Genomic DNA, 16,968 nt, shown 5'->3' with positions numbered 1-16,968 from the left:
AGAAGTGAGTAGGGGTGGGGGAGGGTTTTTACTTTGCTGCTGCTTGTGCGTGGGAGGGGAAAGTAGGGGATAGCTTTGGGGTTCCAACGTTTGAACTGTCATTCATTCTTTGCAGCAGTCTTCTGTTTTCACAGATGTCTGTGAAGAAAAAGAATTTCAGGGTGTGTAGTGTATACATTTCTCTGATATTAAATGGAACTGTTGAACTTTCCACAGCTGGACTTGCTGAGTTCATCCAGCATTTTGTGGGTTTTTGCAACAGTTTGGAAGCTTCATTGTTACCATTCCTATCTGAGGAGAACCTTTTGGAAGAGACAATATACAGGAGTCCTAACTCTTCTCTGTGATGCAATCATTTTAACGAAGGTCAGACGAGTTTCCTAGGTTATCATGAACCCTGCTAGCCTTTGTGGCGAGCTGCAGAGGGTTGAGCTTCTAGATTTCTTGAGTAAACACAAAGTACACTGCAGATGCTGTGGTCAAATCAACACATACAAACACGCTGGAGGAACTCAACAGGTCAGGCAGCATCCATTGAAATGAGCAGTCAACGTTTCAGGCCGAGACCCAGTTCCTCCAGAGTGTTTGTACGTGTAGGTTTCTAGAGCACTTGTATTTACTAATTGTCACCTTAACTAGACTCATTAAGCCCTTGTGCTTTCTGTTTAATCTTGTCACCGGCACGGGCTTTCTGCTTTCTGTGATTATTTAAAATAGACACCAGATAGTGTTCATCGCGGGGTCCTTGTGTTGAGAATGATTTGTCTCACTGTGTTGCTCAGTCATTCCAACCTCTGGTGTTCTGTTGGAATTCCTATGTACAACTTCTAGTTTCTGTGTCTACTTGGGAGTCTGCCATTGCTCCATATCTGGGTTCAGTCATTGCCAGCACCCACCGGAACACAGGTAGAACAGTAAACGTCTAAATTAGTTTATTATTGTCATACCATCCATACCGATCATTTCATCATGTTGGTAGATTAAAGCAAAAGGGAATGCTGAACAAAGTTTTACATTTACAGAAAGACTGTGATGAAGTTGATTATGAGGTCAGGAGTTCATCTCATCATACAAGAATTCTGTTCATTAGTTTTAATTGGATAGTAGCTGTCTTTGAGCCTGGCTTTTGTATTTTCTGCCTGATGGATGTCAAAGTCAAAATCAAAGCAAATTTATTATCAAAGTATGTACATTTGACAACGTGGTGGTCAGCAAGGTTCAATTGTTCAGCCTTCAGGATGAGGTAGTAAATTGGTTTAGACATTGACTTTGTGGAGAAGCCAGAGAGTGGTAGGAGAAGGTTGCCTCTCCTACTGGCAGCCTATGACTAGTGGTGTATTAGGTCCATTGTTGTTTGTCATCTATATCAATGATCTGGATGATAACATGATTAACTGGATCAGTAAGCTTGCAGATAACATTAGAGATGTAGAAGACTGTGAGGAAGGCTTTCATGGCCTACAGAGGGATCTGCATCAGCTGGAAAACTGGATGAAAAATGGCAGATGGAATTTAATGCAGATAAGTGTAAGGTTTTGCACTTTGGTAGGACCAACCAGGGTAGGCCTTACACAGTGAACAGTAGTGTGGTAGAACAAAGGGATCTGGGAATACAGGTATATAATCTGTGGTCTTGTAGAAGCAACATCTTTCAGTTCAAATATCAGGTTTAAAGGAGCATGATCAGAGATAACAATTGCATCATATTCACATTTCTGAACATTAAATAGAAGTCGAGGTTCGACTATAAACTAGTGTCACAGGTAGATAGGGTTGTAAAGAAAGTTTTGGGCACATTGGCCTTCATAAATCAATGTACTGAGTACAGAAGATAGGATATGTTGAGGTTGTATAAGACATTGGTAAGGCTGAATTTGCAGTATTGTTTGGAGTTTTGGTCATCTACCTACAGAAAAGATGTAAACAAGGTTGAAAGAGTACAGAGAAAATTTACAAGGATGTTGCTGGGTTTAGAGAGCCTGAGTTATCAGGAAAGATTGAATAAGTTGGGACTGTACTCTTTAGAATATAGAAGATTGAGAGGAGACTTGATAGAGGAATACAAAATTATGAGGTGTATAGATTGGGTAAATGCAAGCAGTCTTTTGCCACAGAGGTCAGTTGGGACTACAACCAGAGGTCATGGGTTAAGAGTGAAAGGTGAGAAGTTTGAGGAGAAATGGAGGGAAACTTCTTCACTCAGAGGGTTGTGAGAGTGTGAAATGAACTGCTAGCACAAGTGGTCCATGCAAGCTCGATTTCAACATTTATGAGAAGTTTGGATAGGTACATGGATCGTAGCGATATGCAGGGCTATGGTCCCAGTGCGGGTTGATAGAAGTAGACAGTTTCAATGGTTTCAGCATGGACTAGATGGGCCAAAGGGCCTATTTCTGTGCTGTACTTCCTAATGTCACCATATACTGTATGACCCTGAGATTCATTTACAGGAAAATAAAGAAATAAAATGGAATTTATTAATAGCTTTTTATCAACAGAGACAACCAATGTGCAAAAGAAGACAAATCCTGCAAAAATAAATAAATAAATACATACATACATACATACATACATACATACATACATACATACATACATACATACATACATAAATAGATAGATAGATAGGTTGATAGATAAGCAGATAGGTAGATAAATCAATAAGTAGGAGAGATAGATAAGTTAATGAACAAATAAAGAGATAAAGAAATAAATACTGTACGTACATACAGTACATACTAAACACAAGAATTGTAGAGTCTTTGAGAGCGAGCCCTTAGGTCGTGGAATCGGTTAGTGTTGAGGTGAGTGAAATTATCCAGACTGGTTCAGGAGCCTGATGATCTTGAGGTAATGACTTTTCTTGAACCTGGTCTATGGGACCTAATGTTAGTAGCAAGAAGAGAGCCTGGTCTGAATGGTGGGGTCCTTGATGATGGGTGCTGCAGTCTTGTGGCAGCATTCCATGTAGTTGTGCTCAATGGTGGGTGGGGAGGACTTCGACCATGATGGGCTGAGCTATAATAAATGACATCCAGGGTCTGTGATTATGTTGGTTGTGTTACGGAGACATCGAGAAGTGTATACAGATTCGATGGAGGAGAGGCTGGCTTTTGTGATGTGCTGATTTATTCTCAGTGTTCTGCTGTGTTTTTGCAGTTCCAGACAGAGCTTTTGCCGTCCCACTCTGCAATGTAATAAGCTAGGCACCATGGTAGTGTAGCGGTTAGTGAGTCACTATTACAGCTTAGGAAGTAAGAGTTCAGAGTCCAATTCTGGGTGTCATCTGTAAGGAGTTTGTATGTCCTCCCCATGGGTTTCCTCCGAGTGCTCCAGTTTCCTCCCACAGTCCAAGGATATATAAGATAGTAGTTTAAATGGCCATTGTAAATTGTCCTGTGATTAGGCTAGGGTTAAATTAAGAGCAAACACGAGGAAATCTGAAGATGTTGGAAATTCAAGCAACACACACAAAATGCTGGTGGAACACAGCAGGCCAGGCAGCATCCCACCAGCTGTGTTCCACCAGCATTTTGTGTGTGTTGCTTAAATTGAGGGCTGTTGGGCGATGTGGATCATAACACTGGAAGCAACTATTTCATTCTCTTTCCAAGTAAATAAATAAAGAATCACATCACTGACTGTGGAAGCTTTCAGTGCACAAACTAAGTGTTCACATTACAATATTTACACTTCAAATTTATTTTTGGTTGTGTAACAGTTTCAAAATTTTAGAAGTAATAAATCTATGGAGGTGAATACTCTATCTGAGTTAGTCTGGCTTAGCACTGCAGTGTCTATGACTAATCCTTCATTGAAATGGTGATTCAGAAGGGATTGATTCTTTAATATCTTCTAATAGCCAGTTGGTAAGTATTGATGTAATGTTATTTCCTGACTGAATACATAAATCACTTATCCCGATCTCTGAGCCACTCTTGATTTCACTCATTTGAAATCTTGATAAAGATCAGTCACTCATGTAATAAAAATATTTTTAAGGACTATAGTAACAAGATGGAGACATAATTGAGTGTCTCCATGCTTTCTGTGATAAATCCAATGAGTAAATGGTGTGAAGTTCTTCAGAAAGCCCTTTAATTTTCTGCTTCTGCTCTGTAACATGTCAACAAAGGGTAAAGGAACTAAAGCCAGCCGGTGTAGACTGTGGTGTTCTAGTTACAGAGAGAGTGCAGTGCAGGCCGACAATATGCAAAGAGTACTATGGGGTCAATTGTGTGCTCAACAGTCCATCTTATCCATTCAACAGTTTCAATAGGGTTCCATTTCAGTAGTCCATTTAGTAAGAGAAAATAGACATAATTGATTTACTTGTTTAGTTATTATGTTTTATTTTATTTATTATTATTATTTTTCTCTCTCTCTCTCTCTCTGCTAGATTATGTATTGCATTGAACTGTTGCTGCTAAGTTAACAAATTTCACATCACATACCGGTGATAATAAACCTGATTCTGATTCTGAGAAGCTGTCATTGAGCCTGGTGGTGGAACTTCAGTAAAAAGAACCATGGACTCCATGTCCCTGACACGTGGTCTCCACGTGGCTTGCTGAGGCTTTGTCTAGACATACATTTGGAGCATTGTGAGCAGTTTTGGGCCCCTTGTCTAAGAGGGGATGTGTTGATGTTGGAGGGGGTCCAGAGAGGGTTCACAAGAATGATCCTGGGAATGAAAGGGTTAATGTATGAGAAACGTTTGATGGCTCTGGGTCTTTACTCACTGGTGTTCAGGACAATGGTGGTGAGTGGGGAGATCTCATTGATATCTATCGAATATTGAAAAGCCTTGATAGCATGAGAGGATGTTTCCAATAGTGGCAGATTCTAGGACAATGATCAACCTCCCAAAGCATTTCATCACCATAGATGAGAGTGTCACTGGATGATAGTCATTAAGGCAACTCACACTTCTCTTCTTGGGCAGTAGTATTTTGAAACATGTGAGAACTTCTGACTGTAGCAGTGAGAGCAGCAACTCCAAGGTGCTTGGAAGTAGATACAGAGGAGATATCAGGGGTAAGTTTTTTACACAGAGAGTGGTGAGTGCATGGAATAGGCTGCCAGCAACGGTGGTGGAGTCAGATACAATAGGGTCTTTTAAGAGACTCCTGGACAAGTATATGGAGCTCAGAAAAATTAGAGGGCTATGGTTAACCCTAGGTAATTTCTCAAGTAAGGACATGTTCGGCACAGCTTTGTGGATCGAAAGGCCTGTATTGTGCTGTAGGTTTTCTATGTTTCTATCAGAAGCATGTTGACACTTGGCGTCTGCCCAACTCATCCTCAGACTATTGGTTGTTGACCCAAATGACATACTTCATGGTGTCACACACAGGACTACTGAAGGGTCTTGGCCTAAAACATTGACTGTACTCCTCTCCATAGATGCTGCCTGACCTGCTGAGTTTCTCCAGCATTTTGTGTATGTTGCTTGGTTTTCCAGCATCTGCAGATTTTCTCTTACTTGTTTCTATGTCTACGTGACAAATAAAGCTAATTTTCATCTTTTTTTAAACAACTGTCCAGGTGAGTGTTGGAGTATCCATTTGTTTTCTAATTACCATGTGATTGGATGTTTTAACTGATCGATTAGAGAACAGTGTGGGACAGTTAGAGTTCAGACTCATGATGACACCTGCAAGAATTGTCCTTTCAGTTCCAGCTTGCCAACCATACAAAGTATCATCTTTCAACTTCTGCCATTTTGTTCTTCTGATGCTATTTGCAGAGAATGATGCCTCGTGCAAGTCAGTGGAAAGCTCACATTTGAGTTCAGTTCACATTTGAGATCCACCAGTATGCTGAAAAGACCCTTTGACATTGGCTTGAAGGTCTTCATCAATGCTCTCTCTTGCTGCTGCCATGAGGAAGCAGGTATAGATCCCACACCACCCAGGTTCAGAAAAAGCTATTACCCCTCAACCATTAGGCTCTTGAACCAGAGGGGACAACTTCACTCACCCCAGCACTGAACTGGTTCCACACCTATGAATTCACTTTGAAGAACATTTCATCTCATGTTCTCAATATTTATCACTTATTTTCTTATTCTTTGTATAGTTTGTTTGTTGCCTTTTGCTCACTGGTTGTTTGTCTGTCTTTGTCATGTGCAGTTTTCCATTGATTCTATTGTGTTTCGTTGTAGTTACTGTGAATGCCTGCAAGAAAATTAATCTCAGGGTTATATATGGTGATATATACTGTATATATTTTCATAATAAATTTGATATGAACTTTGAACATTCCTTGGGTTTGAGTATATCTTTGACACAGTGAGCGGTAGGACATTGAGGAGTGCAGGAGAACAGAGGGATCTGGGAATACTGATTCATAATTCCTTGAAGGTGGTGTTGCAGCTGAGAGGGAGTTGTAAAGAAAGATTTTGGCACATTGGCCTTCATAAATCAATGTGTTTAGTACAGGAGGTACAAGAGTTGAGACGTTATGTTGAAATTATGTTGAAGACATTGGTGAAGTCTAATTTGGAGTATTGTGTTCAGTTCTGGTCACCTATCTACAGCAAAGATGTTAGTAAGATTGATAGCGTACAGAGGAAATTTACAAGGATGTTGCCAGGATTTGAGGACTTGAGATATAGGAAAAGGTTATATAGTTTAGGACTTTATTGCCCAGGGCATAGGGTAATGAGGGAATCATAATTAACAAGATTATGAGGGTATAGATAGGGTAAACACAAGCAGGCTTTATCCACTGATGTTGGGTGAGACTACAGCTGCAAGTCACAGATTAAGGGTGAAAGATGAAGTACTTAAGTGGAAACTGAGGCGGAATGTCTTCATTCAGAGAATGGAGTGATTGTGGAATAAGCTGCCAGCAGAATTGGTGGATGCGAGTGTAGTGAACTACATATACCTATCTGGACACCCCCCCCCCCCCCCACCGCTGACTGCTCCTGTGGCTCCTCCCACTGACCGTGGCTCCTCCCACGAAGCCCGGTATAAAGGCGATTGGAGACACAGCCCCGGTCTCAGTCTCCAGGATGTAGTGTGGTGGTCACTTGCTGTTTGTTCTTTCTTCCAGCCAATAAAAGCCTATATCTCACCTCACATCTCCGAGAGTTATTGATGGTATATCAGCGAGTTTGATTGCAAAACCTGGGCTATACGACCATAAGACAAAGGAGTAGAGTTAGGCCACCCAGACCACCGAGCCTACTCCACCATTTCATCACGGCTGATTTAATTTTCCCCTCAACCCTCATTCTCCTGCCTTCTTCCCATTACCTTTGATGCCCTGACTAAGCAAGAACCCATCAACCTCTGCTTTAAATATATTCAATATTTTGGCCTCCGCAACAAATTCCACAGATGCACCTGGTTGAAAGAACTTCAGGTAAGTACACAGATGGGTGGATTTGGATGTCTATGGTTCAGGCATGGGTCGATGGGACGAGACAGAATAATAGTTCAGCAAAGACTAGATGGGCTGAAGGGCCTGTTTCTATGCCAATCTTTGACTCTATAATACCATCAAGCGTGAACTGTCTGACTGCATTGTGTGGTATGGAAGCTGCAAGGCTTCAGACCACAAGGCGCTACAGAGGACAGTGAAATCCACTAAGAAGTTCATCAGGGTCTCCCTCTCCACTAGTTATTGACATATGTACATGAACAGTCAGAAGCATTGTTGAGGATCCCTACCACCCATCCCACGATCTCTTTGACCCACAACCATGGGAAGGAGGTACAGGGGCATCAGGAATAGGACCGCCAGACTGAGTAACAGCTTCTCCGCTCAGGTTGTGAGATTAATGAATACCCTGCCACCACCGAGGTCTTGTCACTAAGACAGTGAACTCCTTACTGTTTAGTCTTTACCTGTGCTGCACACTTCATATGCATTTTGAATTATATTTTATTAACTTGCATAGTTGTAGTAATATTTTGTGCTGTTTGTGATATATGTATTGTGGGTGCACTAAGGTCTAGAGAAACACTGTTTCGTTTGCTTGTAGATATGTACAATCAGATGGCGATGGTGGCATCTGTTAGTCTCGTGAGACCATGGATCTGTGCCTGGAATGGTTTCCAGGGTGCAGGCCTGGGCAAGGTTGTATGGAAGACCAGCAGTTGCCCAAGCAGCAAGTCTCCCCTCTCCACGACACCGATGTTATCCAAGGGAAGGGCAAGGGTCGATACAGCTTGGCACCAGTGTCATCGCCGGAGTTGCCGGAACAAGGTTGAAGGCAACGTTGGAATGCCTTAGGGACTCCAGCTCCAGATTTGTCCTCAGGGTTTACACCTGAAGCCTTTCCCATGAGTGGATATGGCCTCAAGGCAGTGGAGGTTTGAAATCAGAGTTTTCCCTCTCTTAGATGGACTGCCTTCCCAGGCTGATGAGCTCCATATACCTGAAGCACTGGTTTTAAGATGCCAGGACCCGCCTTCGCCCCTTATAACCATATAACAATCACAGCATGGAAACAGGCCATCTCGGCCCTCCTAGTCCGTGTCGAACTCTTAATCTCACCTAGTCCCACCTACCCGCACACAGCCCATAACCCTTCACTGCTTTCCTGTCCATATACCTATCCAATTTTACCTTAAATGACACAACTGAACTGGCCTCTACTACTTCTACAGGAAGCTCATTCCACACAGCTATCACTCTCTGAGTAAAGAAATACCCTCTCGTGTTTCCCTTAAACTTCTGCCCCTTAACTCTCAAATCATGTCCTCTCGTTTGAATCTCCCCTACTCTCAATGGAAACAGCCTATTCACGTCAACTCTATCTATCCCTCTCAAAAATTTTAAATACCTCGATCAAATCCCCCCTCAACCTTCTACGCTCCAATGAAGAGAGACCTAACTTGTTTAACCTTTCTCTGTAACTTAAGTGCTGAAACCCAGGTAACATCCTAGTAAATCGTCTCTGCACTCTCTCTAATTTATTGATATCTTTCCTATAATTCAGTGACCAGAACTGCACACAATATTCTAAATTTGGCCTTACCAATCCCTTGTACAATTTTAACATTACATCCCAACTTCTGTACTCAATGCTCTGATTTATAAAGGCCAGCATTCCAAAAGCCTTCACTACCCTATCTACATGAGACTCCACCTTCAGGGAACTATGCACTGTTATTCCTAGACCTCTCTGTTCCACTGCATTCCTCAATGCCCTACCATTTACCCTGTATGTTCTATTTGGATTATTCCTGCCAAAATGTAGAACCTCACACTTCTCAGCATTAAACTCCATCTGCCAACGTTCAGCCCATTCTTCTAACCGGCATAAATCTCCCTGCAAGCTTTGAAAACCCACCTCATTATCCACACCACCTCCTACCTTAGTAACATCGGCATACTTACTAATCCAATTTACCACCCCATCATCCAGATCATTTATGTATATTACAAACAACATTGGGCCCAAAACAGATCCCTGAGGCACCCCGCTAGTCACCGGCCTCCATCCCGATAAACAATTATCCACCACTACTCTCTGGCATCTCCCATCTAGCCACTGTTGAATCCATTTTATTACTCCAGCATTAATACCTAACGACTGAACCTTCTTAACTAACCTTCCATGTGGAACTTTGTCAAAGGCTTTGCTGAAGTCCATGTAGACTACATCCACTGCCTTACCCTCGTCAACATTCCTTGTAACTTCTTCAAAAAATTCAATAAAGTTTGTCAAACATGACCTTCCATGCACAAATCCATGCTGGCTACTCCTAATCAGATCCTGTCTATCCAGAGAATTACTAATACTATCTCTAAGAATACTTTCCATTAATTTACCCACCACTGATGTCAAACTGACAGGTCTATAATTGCTAGGCTTACTTCTAGAACCCTTTTTAAACAATGGAACCACATGAGCAATACGCCAATCCTCCGGCACAATCCCCTTTCCTAATGACATCTTAAAGATCTCCGTCAGAGCTCCTGCTATTTCTACACAAACTTCCCTCAAGGTCCTGGGGAATATCCTGTCAGGACCCGGAGATTTATCCACTTTTAAATTTCTTAAAAGCGCCAGTACTTCCACCTCTTTAATTGTCATAGGTTCCATAACTTCCTTACTTGTTTCCCACATCTTACACAATTCAATATCTTTCTCCTTAGTGAATACCAAAGAGAAAAAAATTGTTCAAAATCTCTCCCATGTCCCTCGGCTCCACACATAGCTGACCACTCTGATTCCCTTCTCCTGTCAGTAGAAACAGTTCCGCCAGGCTTAGAGGCTAAGCCACAGAAGAAGGCCAGGAGTTGGACTTGGTTGTCAGAGGCAATTTGAGGCGCATGCCATGAGGAGCATTTTTAGGTAGTGGGAGCTTGTCTCCACTACCTCTCCTCGGCTTGACAACCTTGACAGATGGCAATAAACTTAAACTAAATTAGCAAAGTACCTTTAACATGGGAAAACAGTGCACACATTTTATTCCTATCTGTGAAGGACAGTCAGGGTGTAACAAGGCAGCTCTTACACAAGTCACACATCAGCCCAGACGTTCCTGAGGTCTTTGAGGAAAAGCAGCTCGTCTCCTTCTGCCAACACTGTAACTGAGGACTATCATTCTCCGGAAGCCAAAAGCAGTTCATTTTTATTCACAATGTCATGCTTTGCCGGAGCTACAGATCTTTCTCCAGTACTATTAATATTTAAGAGTTTAAACATGTCAGAATACTAATTGAATTAGAGGTTCAAGCTGACGTGTGTGTCTGCCACCGTACATTTAGCTCAGCTGCTGTAATTACCTAATGCTGCGGTACTCCAGCAGAATCTGAAATTTACGCTCAATGTCATACTGTCATAGCTTTAAAGGATGTTTCTTGCGAAAAACTATATTTTTAAATCCGTGGGTGTCTAGCCAAAGTGTCCTAAAATGGTAAGTTATGTGTTGATCCTCACTGGCAAATTTTTCTTTTCCTTTTGTCATTATGACAATGGCTTGTCATTGTGAAGAATGTCACTGTCAGATAATCGAGTTTTAGTCTGTGCAATGTGTACAGCATCAGGCAAATAGCTTTCCCATGTCACTTATAACAAACAAAGGCACCATATCCCAGATGCTGTAAATGATGGGGTGGCATGGTAATGTATGATTAATGTGATGCTTTACAGTGCCAGCAATCGATTTGTATGTTCTCCCCATGACCACATGGGTTTCTCCAGATGCTCTGGTTTCCTCTCGTATTCCAAAGACTTACAGGTTAGGGTTACAAAGTTGTGGGTGTTATATTTTGAAACTTCAAAACATTAAACAACTTCAAACAAAGGCAAGGGAGTCCAAAATGCAATCTAACTTTGAGTATACTTAAAGCAAAGTTGCACATATCAAATGGTACCGCGATGATCTATCCAATTAATGTATTTTTACATATAACACATATTGAATTGTTTTAAACAAACAGGAATGCTTAATCAACAGCATGTTTACAAAATTACTCAAATGTTACTGAAATATTAAATACATAACCACGGGTGTGCTATGTTGGTGCTGGAAGCATGACGACACTTGTGGGCTGTCCCCAGCACATCATAAGACCATGAGACTGTAAGATGTAGGAGCAGAAGTAGGTCATTCAGCCCATCGAGTCTGCTCTGTCTTGGATCATGGGCTGATCCAATTCTTCCAGTCATTCCCACTCCCCTGCTTTCACCCCATACCCTTTGATGCCCTGGCTAATCAAGAACCTATCTCTCTCTGCCTTAAATACACCCAATGACTTGGCCTCCACAGTTGCTCATGGCAACAAATTCCACAGATTTACCACCCTTTGACTAAAGTAACTTCTCCGCATCTCTGTTCTAAATGGATGTCCTTCAATCCTGAAGTTGTGCCCTCTTGTCCTAGACTCCCCTACCATGGGAAATAACTTTGCCATATCTAATCTGTTCAGGACTTCTAACATTCAGAATGTTTCTATGAGATCCCCCTCATTCTCCTGAACTCCAGGGCATACAACCCAAGAGCAGCCAGACTTTCCTCATACAGTAACCCTTTCATTCCTCAGATTGTGATGCAAATAACACATTTCACTGTATGTTTCGATGTGTAGTACCTGTGGCAAATAAAGATAATCTTATCAGAAGTGTGAAGTAAAAGCTGTGGGAGAGCACAGCCAGGAACAGTCTATTCAGCCCAAATGGTCCAGGTTATCTCATGATCCACAGGAACCTCCTCCCTCTCCTCCACATCTCACCCCATCATCATAACCATGATGGCTTCCTTCCTCTGTTACTCAGCCTTATCCATAACCTCTGCTTTCTTTCCTTCCCTTGTTTCCTACCCAGCTTTCAACTCATACCTCCGTCTGGAGGAAGGGTCTGGACCCAAACCACTGAGTGTCCCTCAACAGATGAATCAGAAACAGATTATTGTCACTGACAATAAAAATGTGAAATGCAATGTGTTCTTTAGAGCAGCAGTAGAGTGCAATACCTAAAAAAAATCACTGTTATTATAAGAAATAATTCAAAAATAAAAATAAATAAGTAGTGCAAAAAGAGATCAAAACAGTGAGGTGGTGTTCATCATCCATTCAGTGGGGAAGATGTTTCTAAAACATTGTGTGCGTGTCTTTAGACTTCAGTCCCTTCTCCCTAATGATGGCAATAAGATTATCCTGGGTGGTGGGGAGGCTGCCTTTTTGAGGCATTGCCTTTGCAAGACGTCCTCAATGGTGCAGAGGCAGGTGCCCATGATGGGGATGGTGGAGCTTACAGCCCTCTGCAGCTCTTTCCGATCCTCAGCAGCATTCGCTGTATACCGGACAGTGACCGATCCCCACGGACCCCGTCCACCGGATGGTGATGCAACCCAGTCAGCAGGCTCTGCACTGCACATCAGAAGAAATTTGCGAGTCGCTGGTGACTTAGCAAACCTCCTTAATCTCTGAATGAAGTATAGTTACTGTAATGCCGTCTTTGTGATGGCATCAATATAGTGGCCCCAGGGAAGATCTTCAGAAAAATTGACCCCCAGGAACTTGAAGCTGCTCACTCATTCCACTGCTGCATCAGGAGTGAGGTGAATTTTCAATCCACAAACAAGAGTAAATCTGCTGATGCTGGAACTCTGAGCAACACGCACAAAATGCTGGAGGAACTCAGCAGGCCAGGCAGCATTTTGTGCGTATTGCTCAGGAATATTTTGTTATTTTGACATGATTTGATGGACGTTTTTTTTTAAAAAAACACAGCCTCACACTCAATGACCAGTGTGGATCATTTGCTCCTGATTGCAGAAGTTCCATCTTCTTTCTCAACCAGAATCGAGGACTGTGGTATCTGATATCCATTATGATGGCTGACTCACCATCAAGGACATATCTACAGAAAGGTGCCAGGAAACAGCCAGTAAACATCATGAAGGATCCCACCCATCCTGTTCACGAGCTGTTTGTCCCATTCCTATCAGGGAGGAGGCTAAGTAGCATCCACTCCAGGGGTACCAGACTCAAAAGCAGCTACCTTCCACAAGCAGTAAGGCTGATCAACACCTCCACGCACTAACTCTACCACTACTTTATTATTTCCCATCAGTCACCTTATGTACAGCCTAGCGTTACTTTATGGACATTCAATCTATCTATGTATATAAGCTATCTTAAGTATTTGTATTTATTGTGTGTTTTACTATTATTGTAGTGTTCTTTGTCTTTTGTGTTTCTTTGTGTTGCATTAGATCCGGAGTAACAATTAATTTGTTCTCCTTTACACTTGTGTACCAGAAATGACATTAAACAATCCTGAATCTTGAATGACACTCAGGTCTCCGGTCGGCAGGCAGCTGTTTGCAAATTCTTTCCATTTTGAAGTTGGTAAAATTGGAATTAGGAATGTCTGTAGATGAAATTAGATTAGATCTCGTGAGTGCTGACATCTGTTATTTGTTACAATACTTTTAAATAAAGCTATTCAATGCTATGCATTCATCAACGTTATAAATGGTGATATTTGGCAGTAACTCTCTTGGTATAGACCCAGCATTGACAAATGCATAGCACTAACCAGCTTTATTTACAATTTCTAACCCTCATGGACTTATAGGAGAAATATGCAGTCTCACAGATTCGGGAATATTTTTAGATATGAAGTGACTATTCCCACTAGAGCTGGAAACACATGAGTTCAAAGTAAAATTTATTATCAGAGTACATATATGTCACAATATACAACTGCGAGATTCATTTTCCTGCAGGCATACTCAATAAATATATAGAATAGTAACATAACAAAATCAATGAAAGACTAGGGTGTTCAACCAGACAATAAACGGTGCAAATACAGAAAGAAGAAACAATACTATACATAAATCTGTAATAAATATCAAGAACATGAGATGAAGAGTCCTTGAAAGTGAGTGAATTGTTAGTGGGAATGTTTCAATGAAGGGGCAAGTGCAGCTGAGTGAGGTATCCCACCTGATGGTCGAGGGACAGTAACTAAAGGGTAAGACTGGGAGACCTGAGGCTCCTGTACCTTCTTCCTGATGGCAGCAGTGAGAGGAGAGCATGTCCTGGGTGGTGGGGTCCCTGATGATGGATGCTGCCTTCCTGTGACTGCATTTCATATACATGTGGTGAATGGTTGGGTGGGTTTTACTCGTGATGGTCTGGGCCATATTCACTACTTTTGGATGATTTTCCATTCAAAGGCATTGGAATTTCCATACCAGTTGGTGATGCAGCCAGTCAGTATACTTTCCACTACAGATTTATAGAAGCTAGTTAAAAGTTTTAGATGTCATGTCGAATCTCCGCAAGCCCCTAAGGACATAGAGGTGCTACAGTAGTTTCTTTGTAATTGCGCATATGTGTTGTCAGTGGACTTGACTGAAGAATTTACTATTCTCTCATCCCTGTTCTATTTTTGATGGTAATGGGAACTTCAGGCCTGCCAGTTACATCCACAAGACCAAAACATCAACTCCTACCGTTTGTCTGGAACATGGGAGGAAACCGGTGCACCCAGCTGAAAGCCACAGGCACGACGTACAAACTTCTCACGGGCAGCAGCAGGGAATGAATCCGGGTTGCTCGCACTGAATACATTACGCGCACCAGCACTACTACACTACACCACCCCCATGTTCTGGCAGTCGGAACTTTAAAATAATGTCAGTTATTTGTGGTAGAGGTTATAGAGTCATCGAGCCTTATAGCACAGAGACAGGTACATCAGCCCAGCGAGTCCAAACCAGCCTGGTCCTCTGCATCCCAACCATAGATCTCCATTCCTCTCCCATCCATGCAAACTTCTCTTAAATGCTGCAATTGAACCCACATCATTGAAATGTTCCCACAACCAATCGGCTCACTTTCAAAGGCTCTTCATCTCACATTCCCGATATTTATTGCTTATTGATTTCTTTTTTTTCATTAACGCAGTTTGTTGTCTTCTGCACTCTGGTTGAAAACCCTACTTTGATTCTGTTATAGTTATAGATTTGTTGAGTATGCCCACAGGAAAATGAACCTCAGGGTTGTATATGGTGACATAGATGTACTTTGATAATAAAGTGACTTTCAACTTTGATCTATCACTTCCACTGGCAGATCCTTTCTCACTTGCACAACCTTCTGAGTGAATCAGGATCAGAATAAGGTTTTTTGCCACCGACATACATCATGAAATTTGTTGTTTTCTGGCAACAGTACACTGCAGTATATAAAATACACTCTAAATTACAATAAAAAATACAATGGGCTTTTAACTGGTCCTTCAGTTAAATGAGGCAGCCACTTACTTGGAACAATTCTTAAAAAACAAAAACTAATCAAGAAAATAGCAAGGATTTCCTTTGTTTATTTGGGACCTATGCTGATTATTTGGGACAGGAGTCTGTTGCGAAAGTTTCTAACTAGTGCCTGTCAGATACACTTCTGTGGCCATTAGACACTGCGTGCTTAAAGTGAACATTTTTAAATAGCATCAGTTGCGTGTGTTTCTATTCAAAAACCAGTGATTTTTGTCATTGATAGTTGGCAAGAAATAAGCCGCAAGACTATTCTGAACTGTTCCACTAACTGCGGTTTTAAGCATTCCAGTTTGGAGAGGAATGCCCAGGAGTGAAAATGAAATGGTTTCAGTACTTCAACAAGTTAGGAACTACGAAGAATTTGAAGGTATTGACAATCATCTTGAATGTGACAATGAAAGTTAAGATTTGGAGGATGCAATCTTTGAGAGCTTTGTACGAAGTTAGTCCTTTAGCTGCCCTGATTTTGCTCATCTGCAGTCAATCAAAAGAATACAGCAACATACACTGGATGAAATGCTCCATCAATAACTATCAGGAACTAACACACCATCTTATTGTATTGTGGAGGCCTTAGTGGTGTTCTAATTTGATCTGCATTTCATTTAAGTACACAATTTGTTACTTTGTTAAAAGTAGTATGTCTTTGTTATACCTTTTTAACTATTTCCATGAAACTTGCAAGCAAAATGGGTGGCTGCTTAATTGTGCCAAAATGTAAGTACATGTTCAGCACAGCATTGTGGGCCAAAGGGCCTGTAGGTTTTCTATGTTCTATGGTCCCAGTACGTCCCCATTAACCAGAATCCACTGTATACTGTATAAATAGGTAGTGCAAACAGATTAAGTGAAGATCCCCCTCAGACTCCCCTTATATATATTTAAGGCACCGTAGCGTAGTGGTAGGCACAAAGCTTTACACTATAGATGACCCATGTTCAACTCCCACCGCTGCCTGTAAGAAGCTTGTACATTCTCATTGTGACTGTGTAGGTTTCCTACGGGTGCTCTGGTTTCCTCCTACAGTTCAAAGGCATACTGATTGGTAGGTTAATCGGGCATTGTAAATTGTCCTGTGATTAGGCTAGGACTAAATCAGGACATTTCTGGGTGGTACAATTTGAAGGGATGGGAGGGCTTGTTCCCCACTGTATCTCAATAAAATATAAATAAATATTTCACTTTTCACCCTAAACCTATGAACTGT

At 41.6% G+C, this 16,968-nt stretch overlaps 1 protein-coding gene across 1 annotated transcript in view; it reads left to right on the top strand.

The window, feature by feature from the left end:
• fut11 (fucosyltransferase 11 (alpha (1,3) fucosyltransferase)) overlaps positions 1–16,968 on the top strand; it is an 88,078-nt gene that overhangs the window by 69,273 nt on the left and 1,837 nt on the right. The window lies entirely within an intron of this gene.

The sequence above is a fragment of the Hypanus sabinus genome, chromosome 21 (assembly GCF_030144855.1).
Source record: "Hypanus sabinus isolate sHypSab1 chromosome 21, sHypSab1.hap1, whole genome shotgun sequence".
Lineage (NCBI taxonomy): Eukaryota > Metazoa > Chordata > Chondrichthyes > Myliobatiformes > Dasyatidae > Hypanus > Hypanus sabinus.
The sequence above is the reverse complement of the archived record's forward strand: the minus strand, read 5'-3'. Positions and strand labels throughout refer to the sequence as shown.